At 40.7% G+C, this 15,282-nt stretch overlaps 1 protein-coding gene across 2 annotated transcripts in view; it reads right to left on the bottom strand.

The window, feature by feature from the left end:
• The window catches only part of PUDP (pseudouridine 5'-phosphatase), a 789,960-nt gene that overhangs the window by 675,436 nt on the left and 99,242 nt on the right, over positions 1-15,282 (bottom strand). For both annotated transcript variants that reach the window (XM_029604431.1, XM_029604429.1), the window contains exon 4: positions 4,534-4,596. The gene's annotated coding sequence lies outside the window, so the exon portion shown is untranslated. The remainder of the gene's footprint in view (positions 1-4,533; positions 4,597-15,282) is intronic.

Below are 15,282 nucleotides of genomic sequence, written 5' to 3'. Positions count from 1 at the left end.
TGCCAGCAACCTCAGAGCCTCTGTCATTTCTCTGCTGCTGCTGTCACTGCTGCCGTGTGGCTATTGGAGAGGCCCCTATTGCTGTTACTGGCATTGAAGCCTTTTCTGCTGCCTCCTCTGTGCAGGCCCTGCGGTATTAAACATTTATGGGATAGTAAGAAAACAAATATTGGAGGAGGGGAGGGAAGAAGAGTGAAAATTGGGGGGAATTAGAAATGGAGGAGGGGGAGAGAGTTAGGGTTGGGTGGGTAATTAGGCTTTTGAAAATTGCCATGCGCACGTTAAGAAAGCGGGCGCTGACTTTTCAGTGCCCGCTTTCCATGCTTTTTTTTTTTTTGCATCGGTCCCCAATGAGTGGTGTTAAGCAAAAAGAAATGTTTAGTTACTGGTTTAACCTAAAATACATGCTTGCAAGAGGAAGTTCCTGTTACATTCCTGAAAAATATCACCTATTGCCTTTGTATAAAGTTTAATATCAAGTCTAGATTTTAAAAAAATGGTAAATATGTAGAATAAGCCTATCTGTGTTTATATCCTGAAGAATCTTCTGCACTTGCTTCTCTCTCAACTTTCAGAAGAAATGATTGTGCAAAATTATATCATTTTTCATTACAAACATGATAGAAAGATTGTAGCTGGGAGATAGGCCCCCCTGGAAAACTCCATTAAAATACCTGCACACTGTTGAAATTCTAAAATCTTTATTAACATCAATTTGTCCATCTGGCCACCAGGGAAGGGATCTCCACCAATAACGTGATTTACTAAGAAAAGCGGTGCACTGTCTGTGATTTTGATGTTCCTGTACCAGGGATGAACAGAAGACTTCATTTTACCAATGCTATCAGTCTGGCACCTTTGTTATGTCTTTCTTCACACAGTGAAAACAAGTTAGAAAGTTCATTCTATAAGCATTGCAGAAAGAAATATTTCCCTTCCTCAGGCCAAGTGAAAGTCAGTTTGGAGGATCTCCAGTAAAAGCAGTTACGCAATTACAATTTTACACCAATTTGAACCAAAAAAACACTGATAAGTTTTCTTTCCAATTCATGCCAAATTTCAGCAACATCTATTCAGCGGTTTCTGATTTTCACCATGCATACGGATAGACAGACAACAAAACAAATGGATGCACTCTTGGTAACAATTGCTCTCATTACAGTGGAATGCACTAAAAATTTAGACTATTGCACTTAGATATCCTTTTCAGGTGAAGTAATAACCCTAGAAATCTAGTGTCATTATGCCACAGATTATTTCTATGTAAACTGAGGGCAATTGTTACGCATTGCCATCCATGGCAGACCCGTGGGGGCACGGCACCCCCTCACCTCTCTTCAGTAACTCCAGCGCCTGGTCCCTCGTCTCTGGCGGCGGTAGGCTGCTGGCTCCGTCCTCGGGCCACCCCTGGTGCCTCCGGCTCAGCTACAGACCCTGGTGTCTCCAGTTCAGCTACCACCGCCTGCTGCTCCACGCCGGGCCTCTTCATTGTGGAGAGATGCTGATACTCGGCGCCACGCATCACTGAAAACTTAAGTAGGGGCCCGTGGCGGGAACCGACCCTGCGGCACTGGATGATGACGTCAGCGGAGCACTGAAACTTAAGCCCAGGCTCTGATCCCTAGCTTTGCCTTTGCCAACAGGTCTCCTCGCTGGTCGAGTACTCGTTGCCTCCTGAGATTTGTCGCATTCTTGTATTCCTGTTCCTTGCTGATCCTGGTTTCCTGATTCCTTGGTTCCTACGTTCCTGCACTTTTACCCTCCTCGGATTGCCTACACGGACTTTGACTTCTGTTTTGCCTGACCATGCCGATGACTCTCTCAGACCCAGACCTCTGCATCCACCTGACTATTCCGTTGCTTCTCTTCAGACCCAGACGTCTGCATCGGCTGACTACTCCGCTGCCTCTCTACAGTCCAGACCTCTGTCTTGCCTGACTTACATATGGACTATCTCCATGATCAGGCTTCAGCCTTGCTTGCCGCTGCTTCTAGATTGCTGCCAGCCCTGACTCAAAGCTTTGCCCTATGACGCTTCTCAGCCTATATCCTGGACTTGGCCTATTCAGGCTTCGGCCTGCTTTTGCTCAGGGTGCCCCCTGTCTGACTTTATTTCTTTGATGTCCGGGTCTCCAGGACTCTACCTCGTCCAGTACTAGACTGTATCATCTCTCTCCTGCTGTCTCTGGGATGACCTCAATCTCTCCAGACAACATACAGAGGCCCACCTAAGTCCAGCCGGCCCCGTACCTAAAGGCTCAACCGTGGGGAACGAGGGCTGGTATTGGTGAAGCGCCAGTCTGGCCTCCGTCCATCAGCCCACTCCGCCCTGCCGACGGTGGGGACCCATAGGTCCCTACCTACGGGTTGCGTTAATTCACCTCGGTGCTAGGGTTCCACCTGCAGCGCAACAGCACTGCAATGGGCATGCATGTCTGTGTGTTTTTTTTGTTGTAGTGTGTGTGTGTGTGTGTGTATGTGTGTGCATGAGTCAGATCATTGATAGCAGAGAAAAAAAAAGTACACAGCACATATTTAAAGGTTTTATCATTCCCACTTTCCTCTCTCTTATATCATTCTGGTTTTTGTCTGTATTATTATTTGCAACAAATAAGCAACAATCTTAGATGTATTTTTCCAGCTGATTGCTATTCATGCTAAGAGTACAGTGTGTATCTTAGTGATGTCCTGGTTCAAAAACTCATTTTTTAAATGTACTGTCTGTGTGATTTTGCAAAGAGATGACCTAGAAATATGTTTCTAGATTCCTTCATAACTTTCCCTTAAAAGTTTATTTGATTTGATTTGATTTTTATTGTGCTCAGAGGGCAGTAATACTGTCAATTTCAAAATGCAAAAGTAAAACAAAAGGAGTTGCTAAAAATCTGTAGGCTAAAATTTCAGTTCCACCACTGTTCTGCAAAATTCAAAGCTATCATCCAGGGAGAAGGCATAGAGTTTACCTTCATCAGTGTAAGACTCCTTAGAGAACAATTCACAGTCAGGCTCCATTTCTTATCTGTAAACAACTTATGTGAAGCGCTTCATTCTCAGCTTGCCTCCTCTGCTGATGACAAGCACACTGTAGGTTTCAAGTGACTGACAGCATTACCAGACATGAAACAAATGAGTTTTTGCATCAGGATGTAAGGACAGAGGAGCAGCAGGCAGGAAAACTGTAGGTCATGTTGAAAATGCTCAAGATGACTCCTGGTATCTTGAATAAATAGGCAGTGGATACCGATTTTAATTTGATCATGTGGGAGGATCACTGCTACTAGAGGGTAATCGGAAAGGCTTCAAAAAAATGCAAGGGGAACAAATAGATGCCTCCTTATCAGTTAACGGGAGAGGAAACATGCAGTCTTGTGGGAAATAAGAGTGCTTAAATTTTGAATCATAGCAAAAGATAAACATTGGATCGACATGTATCAAATTATAAAGATTGGGCATGTTGTATTAGAATTGAAGCAGTGCTGATTGCTTCCTGTTTTAGTGTGAGTCATACTGTTTGGAAGGGAGTTGTTTCAGCAACCTGCTTTGGCCCATTTGACTTCCATGGAGTCAGCTGCAGGTTGTGCTACATTACTTGACAAATCTGTGGGATACCTCAATAGGACTTCCCACACTTTTCCTATTGAATACATAGCCATTCAGTTTCTCAGTCTATCCATAATGAATATGCATACAATGAATATGCATATACTGGGGCTCCAAAATATGCAAATTTATCTCACACACATTCGTTATGGATAAAATAAACATTAAACTGAATGTGGGGTCCACAACACAGGTTTGGAAAACCCTGGCCTAAAAATTGTTAGATGTCTTAAGACACTGGTACTAATATTATACAGCTCAAGCCTTACTGACTGCCATTGAATTGATCCTGCCAGACCACTTCTATTGATATGCAATACAATAGTACAGTACAGGTTCAGACAAGGTTAAATTGAAATCCAAATATTATTCACAAAGACAATGTATTGCTTCTGATGACTGTACAGTAAATTGAGGCAAATTATTGTAATGTCAATTTAATATAGCAATGTGATGCTGTCACCAGTTATAGTTATAATGATATTTCTATGTTAAATCATGATTTTTAATGCATAGTCTTCTGACAAAGAAATATGCTTTTTGTTCTCTGAAATTTGACAGATATTGTTAGAGACATCTCTGTCTCAGCCTGCCAAAGTTTAGAAAGCAGGCTAAGCTATTTTTGAGCTAGATGAATGCCAGAAAAGCATTATCTTTGCCACCCCAAAATTATTCAGACATTTTGTGTGTTTCTCCTTCAAAAACAGCCATTGTTTTAAAATAGAATGTGTTTCCTGTTACAGATTAATGTAAAAAAGCACACCTCTTAATATTTTTTTAAAATACATTTCATGAGGAGTTTTAAGAAATGTGAATTAACAAAACTGTGTTCTTCACATCATTTAAAAAACTTCTTGCACCTGTGAAAGTTTGTATAGATCAGGAAATCAGTCTACTTTAAGTTATCACTCTCAGAAAACTCCAGCAACCTACCTTAAGGAGAAAGTAGGAACTGTAGTTGACTCAAAGGCAGGGTTTCTTTCACAGTATAAAATCCTAGGAAAGACAGAACACATGGAAACTGTTTCCTCTCAACATGAAGGTCGGTATAAAAAAGTTCAAAATAAATAAATAAATTAAGGGCAAGGAGAGATTGGAGTGGCTAAATACAGCCAGGAGACCAGTTTTGCTATAAACAGACCAGAGAACTCTCTGACTTGGCAGGAGACCTAAAGGACTCTGATCTAGAAACAGATAGGAGAGGTAACCCTAGTGAGCTGCTCAGTGAGAACTAACTCAGTTTTATGTTTTCTTGGTTAATAGCTATAATTCTACTGCTGCAACTGTAACTACTATTAATTCATGGCTTTCACACAATCGTTTAAAATTGAACCCCTCAAAAACTGAGATCATTCATTTAACCTCTATTTCAGATTCCTCAATTGGTCCACCCTCACATCTGGTAACAAATGGCGTGTCGATCCCGATAACACATTATGCTACAAACTTAGGAGTTATCATAAATATGGATCTATCAATGAAACACATCTCCTCACTGACTAGAAAATCATTTTACAAATTATTTATTTATTTATTTATTTTAAGTTTTTCTATACCGGCATTCGCAATAGATATCGCATCATGTCGGTTTACAATTAACAAGTAGATAGGTAGCAAAAAAAGGTAAGAAACATTTATCTAATAATAATAATAATCGTTGTAGTAATAATAATATAAAACATTAAACAAGAGAAGGTAAGGTATGCAGTTACAATAAAACAAGGGAGTGATACAACTTGGAGCATAGAAAAGAAGCTGGGGATTAAATAGAGAGAACGTAAATGCCAGTCAATGTGCTTAAAGCATTAATGAATTGTCCTTGTGAGGTAGGGATATTAATTATGCGGTAGGGATATTAATTACCATGAATGAGGCAATGTCTGGCGCCTAGTTAATAATGGGATAGGTTCAGTTTAGTTCAGGAAAGGCTTTCATGAATAGCCACGTTTTGAGTCTTTTCCTGAATGTGGGCAGGCAGGGTTCCAGTCGCAAATCTGGTGGGATGAGTTCCACAGTGTTGGTCCTGCAGTGGAGAAAGCCCTGTCTCTGGCGTTATGTGCCTCATGGATTTGGAGTGTGGTACTTGTAGTGTTTCTCTATAGGACTCTCTGATTGGTCTGTTGGATGTAGATTTTTTGAGAGGAATTTGAAGGTTGAGTGAGAGTGTTGATGTATAGCTTTGAAAATAGTGGTTATGGACTTATAATGATTCTGTAGTGAATTGGCAGCCAGTGCAGGTCTTTGAGGATTGGTGATATGTGGTCTCTTCTCCGTGTGTTAGTTAATATCTCGCAGCCGTGTTTTGAACCATCTGAAGGGGTTTCGTGTGAGATGAAGGAGACCTAATAGCAAAGAGTTGCAGTAATCTAGTTTAGAAAATACTATTGATTGCAGAATAGTTCTGTAGTCATGAAAGTGGAAGAGGTCTTATTCTTTTTAAGACTTGGAGTTTATAGAAGCAGTCCTTAGTAGTTTGATTTATGAATGCTTTTAGGTTTAACCTGTTATCAATGATAGCTCCCAGTTTCTTACTTGTGGAGTTTGTAAATTGGGTGGAGGATTTGAGTCGTGTTACTGTTTTCAGAAGAAATTAGGAGGAGTTCGCTTTTTGAAGAGTTTAGTATTAGATTAAGGTTGGAGAGGAGTCCATCAATTTTTTTAAGACAAGTTTCCCAGAATTCTAGGGTTTTGCTGTAGGATTCTTTGACGGGGATGACTATCTGGACGTCATCTGCATAAAGAAAGTGTTTAAGGTTTAAATTAGTTAGCAGTTGGCAAAGAGGGAGCAAGTAGATATTAAAGAGTGTTGGTGAAAGGGAGGAGCCCTGTGGAACTCCCGTAGATGAAGGTAGTGTTGAGATTCTTTGTTGTGAATTTTGACTTTGTATTTTCTGTTCCCTAAGAACGATTTGAACCACGATAGTGCTGTTCCTGTTATTCCGATGTTTGCTAATTGAGTTAGTAGGGAGTGGTTAACCGTATCAAAGGCAGCTGAGAGGTCCAGGAGGATCAGTAAATAAGTGTGACCTTTATCCAGGCCCATGATGAGGTAGTCGGTCAGGGAAATTAGTAGTGATTCAGTATTTAAAGCTTTTCTGAAGCCATATTGGGATGGGAACAGAATTTTATGTTCCTCGAGGTAGTCTGAGAGTCTGGAGTTAACTAATTTTTCCGTTACCTTAGCTATGAATGGGAGATTGGATATAGGACGGAAATTGGTGGATCATTAGGATTTAAGTTGGGTTTTTTCAAGAGCGGTTTGATGGATGCAATCTTCAGGTCGTCAGGGTAGATTCCTTGTGCTAGGGAGCAGTTAATAATGTCTGTCAGAGCATTGGAGATTGTGTCTGGTATTAGCAGGAGAAGTTTGGAAGGGATGTGGTCTAATGGGTGAGATGAAGGTTTCATTTTCTTTAATGTAGAAAGTAACTCAGTAGTAGTGATGGGTTCGAAGGATTGTAGAGTAATGTCTTTGTTGTGGTGGAAGTATATGTTGGATGGCGTTGAAGTGTTGGTTCTCAGCTGTGTTATTAGGTTAGATTTTGTTCTAAAGAAAGGGCCAGCTCCTCTGCTTTTTCTTGAGCTAGTTGGCAGGGATGTCAGGAGTCGAGGTTTGTTTAAGTTAGATACATAGGCAAAGAGGGCTTTGGAATCAAAGATTATGTGATGGATCTTCTGTGCAAAGAAATCCCTTTTTGTTTTTAATGTAGCGCTTTTGTATTGGTGGAGTGCGAGTTTGTAAGCAGAGAGGGAGGTCTGTGTTGGTGTTTTCCGCCATTTGCTTTCCTTCTGTCGGAGGGAGTGTTTAGTTTTTGAAGTTCTTCTTTAAACCACGGTTGTCTTTTGGAGGTGTTGTGTTCGAGTTTTTTTGTTGCCAGGGACAGAGATTGTTAGCTGCTGTTTCTGTTATCTTGGACCAAGAGTGGAGGCTGAGTTGGGTGAAGAATGTCTATGAGTGGGAGTTCTGGGCCAAGATGATTGTGTAATTCCTCGATGTGCAAGATTTCCTGTATATGAATTCCGGTTGTGGGACAGGTTTTCTGCTTGTTTGTTCTAGCAAAAAGGGGAAGATATTAAGTATGGTCAGACCAGGGAACAGGTTGGCATTTGGGTGGAGTTGATTGAGAGATGCTAGAGTTTACAAATATTAGGTCCAGGGTGTGACCTGCTCTGTGGGTGGGTTTGTTTATGATCTGCTTGAAGCCTATGGCCGACATGGCGGTTAGGAAGGATTCGCAATTGGTTGAGAGAATGGGGTCGTCGACGTGTAAGTTAAAATCTCCCATTATTATGGCGGGATGCTCCAGATTTAGGTAAGTTGTTGTTAATTCTAGTATGGGTGATGCATCGGATTCTAGAAGGCCTGGAGGAGCATAGATTAGAAGGATTTGCAGACTGTCAGATTTGAATAGGCCTGTTTCTATTTTTGAAGGTGAGTTAATTGGGAATTGAGTAATTTTTAGCTCTTTTTTGGCTGCTAGGAGGATACCTCCACCCCTTTTCTTCTTTCTAGGGATGGAGAAGATATCGTAGATTTGAGTTGGAAGTTGGTTTATCAGTGCAGTGTCCGTGTGTTTAAGCCATGTTTCAGTTATGGCGCAGAAGTCAGGATTTTTGTCCAAGAGAATGTCATTGAGTATTAGTGTTTTCTTGGAGAGCGATTGTGCGTTGAATAGTATCAAAGAGAAGAGAGCTAGGCCTAAAGTTTGGGTGAACGGGGAGATCATGATGGGGATGAGGGATTTGTAGGTGGGAGGGCGTGAGATCAAAGAATGTTTTCCTGTGAGAAAGGTCCTGTGCTGGAGGATTGGAATTGGGAGGCCCATGGTCATTGAGGTCAGCTTGTAAATGGAGGGCTGTGTTGTAGTAGAGTACTAAGTCTTGCTTTCTTGAGAGATATGTATGGTGAGAGCAGGAAGGGTTTGATGATGGTTTGAAGACTAGTAGTGTTGTAGAGTGGTTTGATAATGTGTGATTGGAAGAGTGGATGCTGGATGACGAGTGGATGAGAGGCTGCTGGATGACGAGTGGATGAGAGGCTGCTGGGAGTGACGAGAGGCTGCGGATGACGAGTGGATGAGAGGCTGCTGGATGACGAGAGGCTGCTGGATGACGAGTGATGAGAGGCTGCTGGATGACGAGTGGATGAAACTTACAACTCTTAAAACGTCTCTGTCCTCTACTTTTCATCACGATTTCTGAACTATTCCATAGTCACTAATTTTCTCTGGTCTAGATTATTGTAATGCTCTCTACCTAGGTTTATCTGACTCCACAATTCACCCTCTACAACTAGTTCAAAACAGCGCAGCCCACATCCTATCTGGTATCTCTCTTCGAAATCATATCACACCAACTTTGCAATCCCTTCACTGACTACCCATAAAATACAGAATAAAATATAAAGTACTTACCATCATTCATGGTTTAATACATAATTCTTCCTCCACTTGCTCTGCTCTATGCTTCGCATCTATAAACCCGCTCAACATTTAAGATCACTAACACAAAATCTATTAGACATTCCATCACCACGACTGGCAAAGACTAGACATTACCAGAAGGAGAACGTTCTCTGTAGCTGGACCCTCCCTCTGGAATTCTTTACCGAATCCACTCCGTTTATTAACTAACCCATGTTCACTTTAAAAAATCACTGAAAACATATCTGTTTCAATTAGCATTCAATACTTCATCAAATACACAATAATAATAATCATGCAACTCCTTCTCCCCCCCCCTTTTATAGCATTTTTTCCTCTGCGACCCATTATAACATTACAAAATCAATTACTTACTCGCCCCCTCTGCCCTTCCCCCCCACTTACTTACATAGGGTGTTGATGGCACAACCTTTTCTTTCTTTTAAGACTTTTATTTTTAAATATAAATTCTCTGTTCTATTGTTTATATACCAATTTATGTCATTTTATTCCTTTTTAATTTTATTTTCTAATCTCTTATTTTCTATTATTTTTGTAAACTGTTTTTGATAAAACATACATTTTAAAAATAGTATATAAATACTTTTAAATAAATAAACTGCAGTGAAAATAAAGCACTACTTACATGAAAAACTGTTGATTTAGTCATCCTAGGAGAGAGAGAGAGATCTCCTCACATTCCTTGACTCAGATAGGGAGCCAGTGGTACAGAACCACACATAGTAGCAAAGATAGGATCTGAGGGTTTATATATTACAGAAACTGATGAACAGGATGTTGACACCATCACACTATATCTAGTTAGGATCAGTGTTGTCTGACTGTGATGGGTGGATCATTTATTCCAGGCCTTAATTGTAACAAAATACTAAGGACTACAAGCCCAAAAGAAAGTCCTGCAGGAATGGTCTTAAAACTTTCCTGATCCAAATGGTCTAGGTAATACAGTTTTCCACATCTGATCTGAGTAACCCCATATCAGTGTTGCCAAAGCTAATATAGGGAAAGGACCCAGACAGTTTCCACATTATTTTGAAAGGATTTCATGACTGTGACGTTGGTAAAATAAAATAAAATAAAATAAACTTGCCCCGGTCCTCTGTTCAATCTGCTTGATGTTTCAAGCCATCATTCTAGATGGGACAGCTATCCTTACAGATATCAAGAGTGCCATCATGGAAAGAATGGGTTATACCTTTGAAATTATCCATGTATGTGTTTGGAAAGGTTGCATTCAACTATCAGAAAGCCCCCATATCTTTTTTAATCACCTGTAGAATATCAGATAGAAATGGTTCTAGCCAGAGGGAAATCTAGGTACTTGTAGCAAAGACATTGCTTCTATATAATTATTTAACAAATTGTAATCCCATGCAGTAATGAATATGAAAATCCTTAGTCCTGGAAGGGTCCTTGAAGTGGCAGAGTCATTTCAACAAATCCAAATCCATAAAGCAGCCATTGTAATGTGAGATAGGAGGCAGAATGCCCTATCATGGCCAAGTGGGCAAACAAGTTTTAGCAAAATAGAAAAATGTCTTCTTTACCTATAAAGGTTTATTTTAGTTCACAGTCATTCCCTTAGTGCTGCATGGGATACCAGCCACATTTCAATGGCTCATGGACTGTTTACTTATAGCCCCATAATGATTATGTCATGGCCTAACTAGAAGACTTTGTAAAACATAATAATGACAAATGTCTATCTAACACATTAGAAGGTAGTACTCATGATCATGAAGGAGGTGGTCTTAATTTCAAACTACAAAAAATGCATACTGGAGAAACAATACTTGGAATACTACATGGGGAGGGTCCAGATCCAACCTCAAGTTAGAAAAGTTGGGGCTAGCTACAAAATACCTAACTTATAACCTATTAAATAAACATGGACTTTCCTAAGGTTCATAAGTACTACAGATGTTTTCCTCTAACTTCATGGAATGGACTGAGTTATTAACAAGGATATAGCAGAAAAAAAAACACCAGAGAGAATCAAGTAGACCAAAAACATGGAATACGTTTCATAAACTCTGAAAATAATACTATGCTCTGTTTCATTGCTAATTTGACCTAACTATACAAGGCTTTTTGTTTTCCGGAAAAACACCTCATATGTGGAATTAGGAACCATCTAATCCTGAAAAAGAGGATCATGGACTATAGCATGACTTTTTTTTTTTTAATTCTTTATTTATCACTTTTCTAATACAATTGTATCATAAAGTATAAAGGAAACATGTTACAATGCATTAGTAAGAAACAAAAACTACATTCCCAGTAGGGATGTGAATCGTTTTTTAACGATTTAAATTATCGTTCGATATTTTAATATCGTCATTAATCGTTAAAGAGTGCGATACAATAGAAATTCCCCCGATTTATCGTAAAAAAATCATTAATCGATTAGTGCGCACTAACAGGAGTTAGTGCGAACTAACAGGAAGTTAGTGCGCACTACCCATTGTTAGTGCGCAATAAAAGAAAATGATACAATTTGACACTTTTCAGGTCAGTTAAGGTCAGTAGGAATGAATATGTATCCTATTGGCTGCCCTCTATTTATTGATGTTACCAAGGTTCCCACTGAGGTGATGGTTTAATATATGGGGGATGGGAAATGAAAACGGTTGGTAGCTTGACAAAGGGAAGGGAAAGGGGGAGGTGAAGGGCCAAGCAGTCCCACTCCCTGGTCTCTGAAGGACAGATCTCTCAGAAAATCAGAGCTGCTGAATGCAGGGGCCTTCTCCCCCTTCACATCCCTCTCCCCCCCCCCCCCATTCACTGTGCTCAAGTTTGCAGTTCCTGTGTTAAACTAAACTTTTTTTTCACAAGAGTAGAATAAAATAAAATGAAGTACTTTGTGTATTAAACTAAAGAAACTTTACATAAAATGAAATTAAGTACTCTATATTCTATTTTAGTGAAACAAAACATTTAATAAAGAAACTTGCAACGTGAGCTTCAAAACATTAACATACTATAGAAAAACTAAACAAAAAACTTTATTATTAATTTATTATATTTACAGTGGTTAAATTTAAAGAGCAGGCTGAGGCTAGACTGGCTACTGGCTAGTGGCTACTGCTGGCACTGTCACTGCTGCAGCCTGCTGGCACTTTTTTTCTCTTTTTGGCTAGTGCATGCTATATCTGGTAGCAAAATGGCCACGGGGGACAGCAGCAAGCATGCACGGCTTAGTGTGCACCTCTAGCTAATGAACATTTCCTCAAATGTTACTTTTAAACCATTAAGTAACAATTTTTGATAGTGCGCACTAACGCGAGTTAGTGCGCACTATTCAGAAAAACGATTTTTTTACAAAAAAATCATGCCGATCAGATTTTTTTCTCCCCCCAGCCGATCCAGATCGTTAAAATGATCGGGCACACGATTCACATCCCTAGTAACCAATTCTCATTATAATATAAACTTTGGAGGCAACTTTCGAGGACAATATAGGAAACAAAGATTAATGAATACGGCTTAACCTGAAAAGGGGGAGCTGTTTATTTTCTCTATTCCCCTGAAATTACGGGATTCCCTGAGGGGCACTGGAATCTAAATAAAGCCTTAGTTGCTCTGGGGAGAAAAATAATAAATGTATCAGCTTCTTTTTTAATGATACACTTGCAAGGGTATCTAAGTAAGAAGGTAGCCCCTAGAGATATCACCTCCTGCCTCATATTTAGGAATCCCTTCCGTCTTTCCTGGGTTATCTTTATTCCAGCTACTCTTCTTCTTACCCAAGTTCAAATTTCCCTTGTTTATTGTAACTTTTATATCTACCTATAAACACAGTTTTTCGTTCAATGTTATCACTCCCCTGTTTCCTGTAAACCAGCATGATGTGATTTTATCATGAATGCCGGTATAAAAAAAGCTTTAAATAAATAAATTAAATATCCGGGAACATTCGAACCTTACTGCCATGGAACAGTGTTATTTTAATTTTAAAGGTTAATATCATTAGCCTACTAATATCATGTTCCAATATCAAGGAAACTAAGAGTGTGGAAAAGTCAATGATCTCTATGGCAGAGGATTCAAGACAGTCAGATTTTGAAGATCAATAGGGGGAGCTGCCCTGTTCATTTGATCGATTTTGCCCTGGGAGGAAATAAGCCTTATTTTGTGGAGGAAATCAAGCTTCAGGTAAAAGAAGCACTTCAGCAAAATATCTTTTTAATATGGTAATAGGCATTTCCCCCATTATTCTGGGAAAAATTGATTAATCTTAAGTTTAGGCAGTGGTTCCAGTTCTCCAGCATTCAAGCCTTCTAGAGAGAGCAGCTTTGTCTTGTATAGCTGCAATATTAATTCCTTAAGTTGTGATATTCCGTTCTACTTTTCCCACAGTTGTTTGAAGCTGAGTCAAGGTATTTTCTTGAGTGAGAATTTTATTATTTATTTGTAAGGCAAAAGAGTCCAACTTAGTGTTGCAATCTCGAACTGCTAGCCCCGCAGATAGTTCCCATAGAGTTTCAAGGGTAACGACTGCTGGCCTTACCAGAGCTTCAGGTCGGGCACCCGATGTCAAGGGAGTCGATTTGGAGGTTGCAGTTGAAACTACTGATTCAGCGTGGGTTGGCACTTCTCCCCACGCTGAATCCTTTCCACTTCCTGGTTCCTCAAAACTCGCCGTTGCTTCTCCCAGCAGACCTGCAGCTATGACCTCATCGGTCCGCGTCGTCTGCTGTGTGTCTGGGGTCAAAGTTCCTCTGGCTGCCAGTGGACATGTATCCGGGGGGCTGAGGGAAACCTCGGTCCCTGGTGAAGTCGCCTCTCCTCCAGGTATTTTCACAATGGGATTCACCAACTCGTTTTGTGCAGCTCCCTGGGCGAGGGAAGGTCGTTATAAGAGCCTGCTCTGACAATTGGGTAGGTATTGAGGGGAATACCCTCACCTCCCCTTTTCACTTCGGCGGCATCCTTAGGAAAATTTTGCGAGGATAGGAGCAGCTCTAATCCACACACCCGATCAGGATGCCATCTTGCCACCAAATTCTATAGCATGACTTTTTGAAAACTTATGTGTACTAGGGATGTGAATCGTTTTTTGACGATTTAAAAAATCGTCAGATATTTTTAAATCGTCAAAAATCGTTAAAGTCGCGATACAATATAAATTCCCCCGATTTATCGTGAAAAATCATAAATCGGGGGAGGAGGGGAGGGCGGGAAAAACGGCACACCAAAACAACCCCTAAACCCACACGACCCTTTAAAACGAATCCCCCCTCCCGAACCCCCCCAAAATGTTTTAAATTACCTGGTGGTCCAGCGGGGGGGTCCCGGCATGATCTCCCGCTCTCGGGCCATCAGCGCCATTTTGGCTGCCACTAATATAAATGGCGTCGATGACCCGATAAAAAAAAAAACCCACCCAACCCTTTAAAGTGACCCCTTTAGCTTCCCCCACCTTCCCGACCCCCTCCAAAACCTTTTAAAATTACCTGGTGGTCCAGTGGGGGTGCGGGGAGCGATCTCCCGCTCTCGGGCCATCGGCTGTGTTAATAAAAATGGCGCCGATGGCCCTTTGCCCTTACCATGTGACAGGGTATCCGTGCCATTGGCCGGCCCCTGTCACATGGTAGGAGCACTGGATGGTGCCAGCCATCCAGTGCTCCTACCATGTGACAGGGGCCGGCCAATGGCACGGTTACCCTGTCACATTGTAAGGGCAAAGGGCCATCGGTGCCATTTTTATTAGTGGCAGCCGATGGCCCGAGAGCACCCCGCGCCGCCAGTAGACCACCAGGTTAATTTAAAACCTTTTCTAGGGGTTCGGGAGGGTGGGGGAGGGTTTTTTTGATTATCGGATCGGGTACAGCCGATAATCAAAATTCAAATCAGGCCGGGCGATAAAAATTTTAGGATTTGGATCGGAACCGGAACCGATCAGATTCCGGTTCCGATTCACATCTCTAAAGTGTACTAGTATAGGTAATGGTACACTACTAAATATCACCAATGTGAAATTCCTGGGATTCCATCCACATTTGAAGTTATGTTTGGTACTTGGAATAATTTTAAGGAGACAGTTATTTATTGATTTTGAAATAAAAATATTCAAATCCTATATTTTAACCTTCCCCTCCCATAGATCTAACGTAATGCACATCTTGAAAAAACTAAATAAGCCTCTTTTACATTCCTTTTTAGATCATCCCCTTATCTGAATCATGAAACAAATTAGCAGCTTTATTATAGTTTTCATTCTCTAAATTCTTTTTGG

This window comes from Rhinatrema bivittatum, chromosome 5 (assembly GCF_901001135.1).
Source record: "Rhinatrema bivittatum chromosome 5, aRhiBiv1.1, whole genome shotgun sequence".
NCBI lineage: Eukaryota > Metazoa > Chordata > Amphibia > Gymnophiona > Rhinatrematidae > Rhinatrema > Rhinatrema bivittatum.
This window is presented reverse-complemented; position numbering and strand designations above follow the sequence as displayed.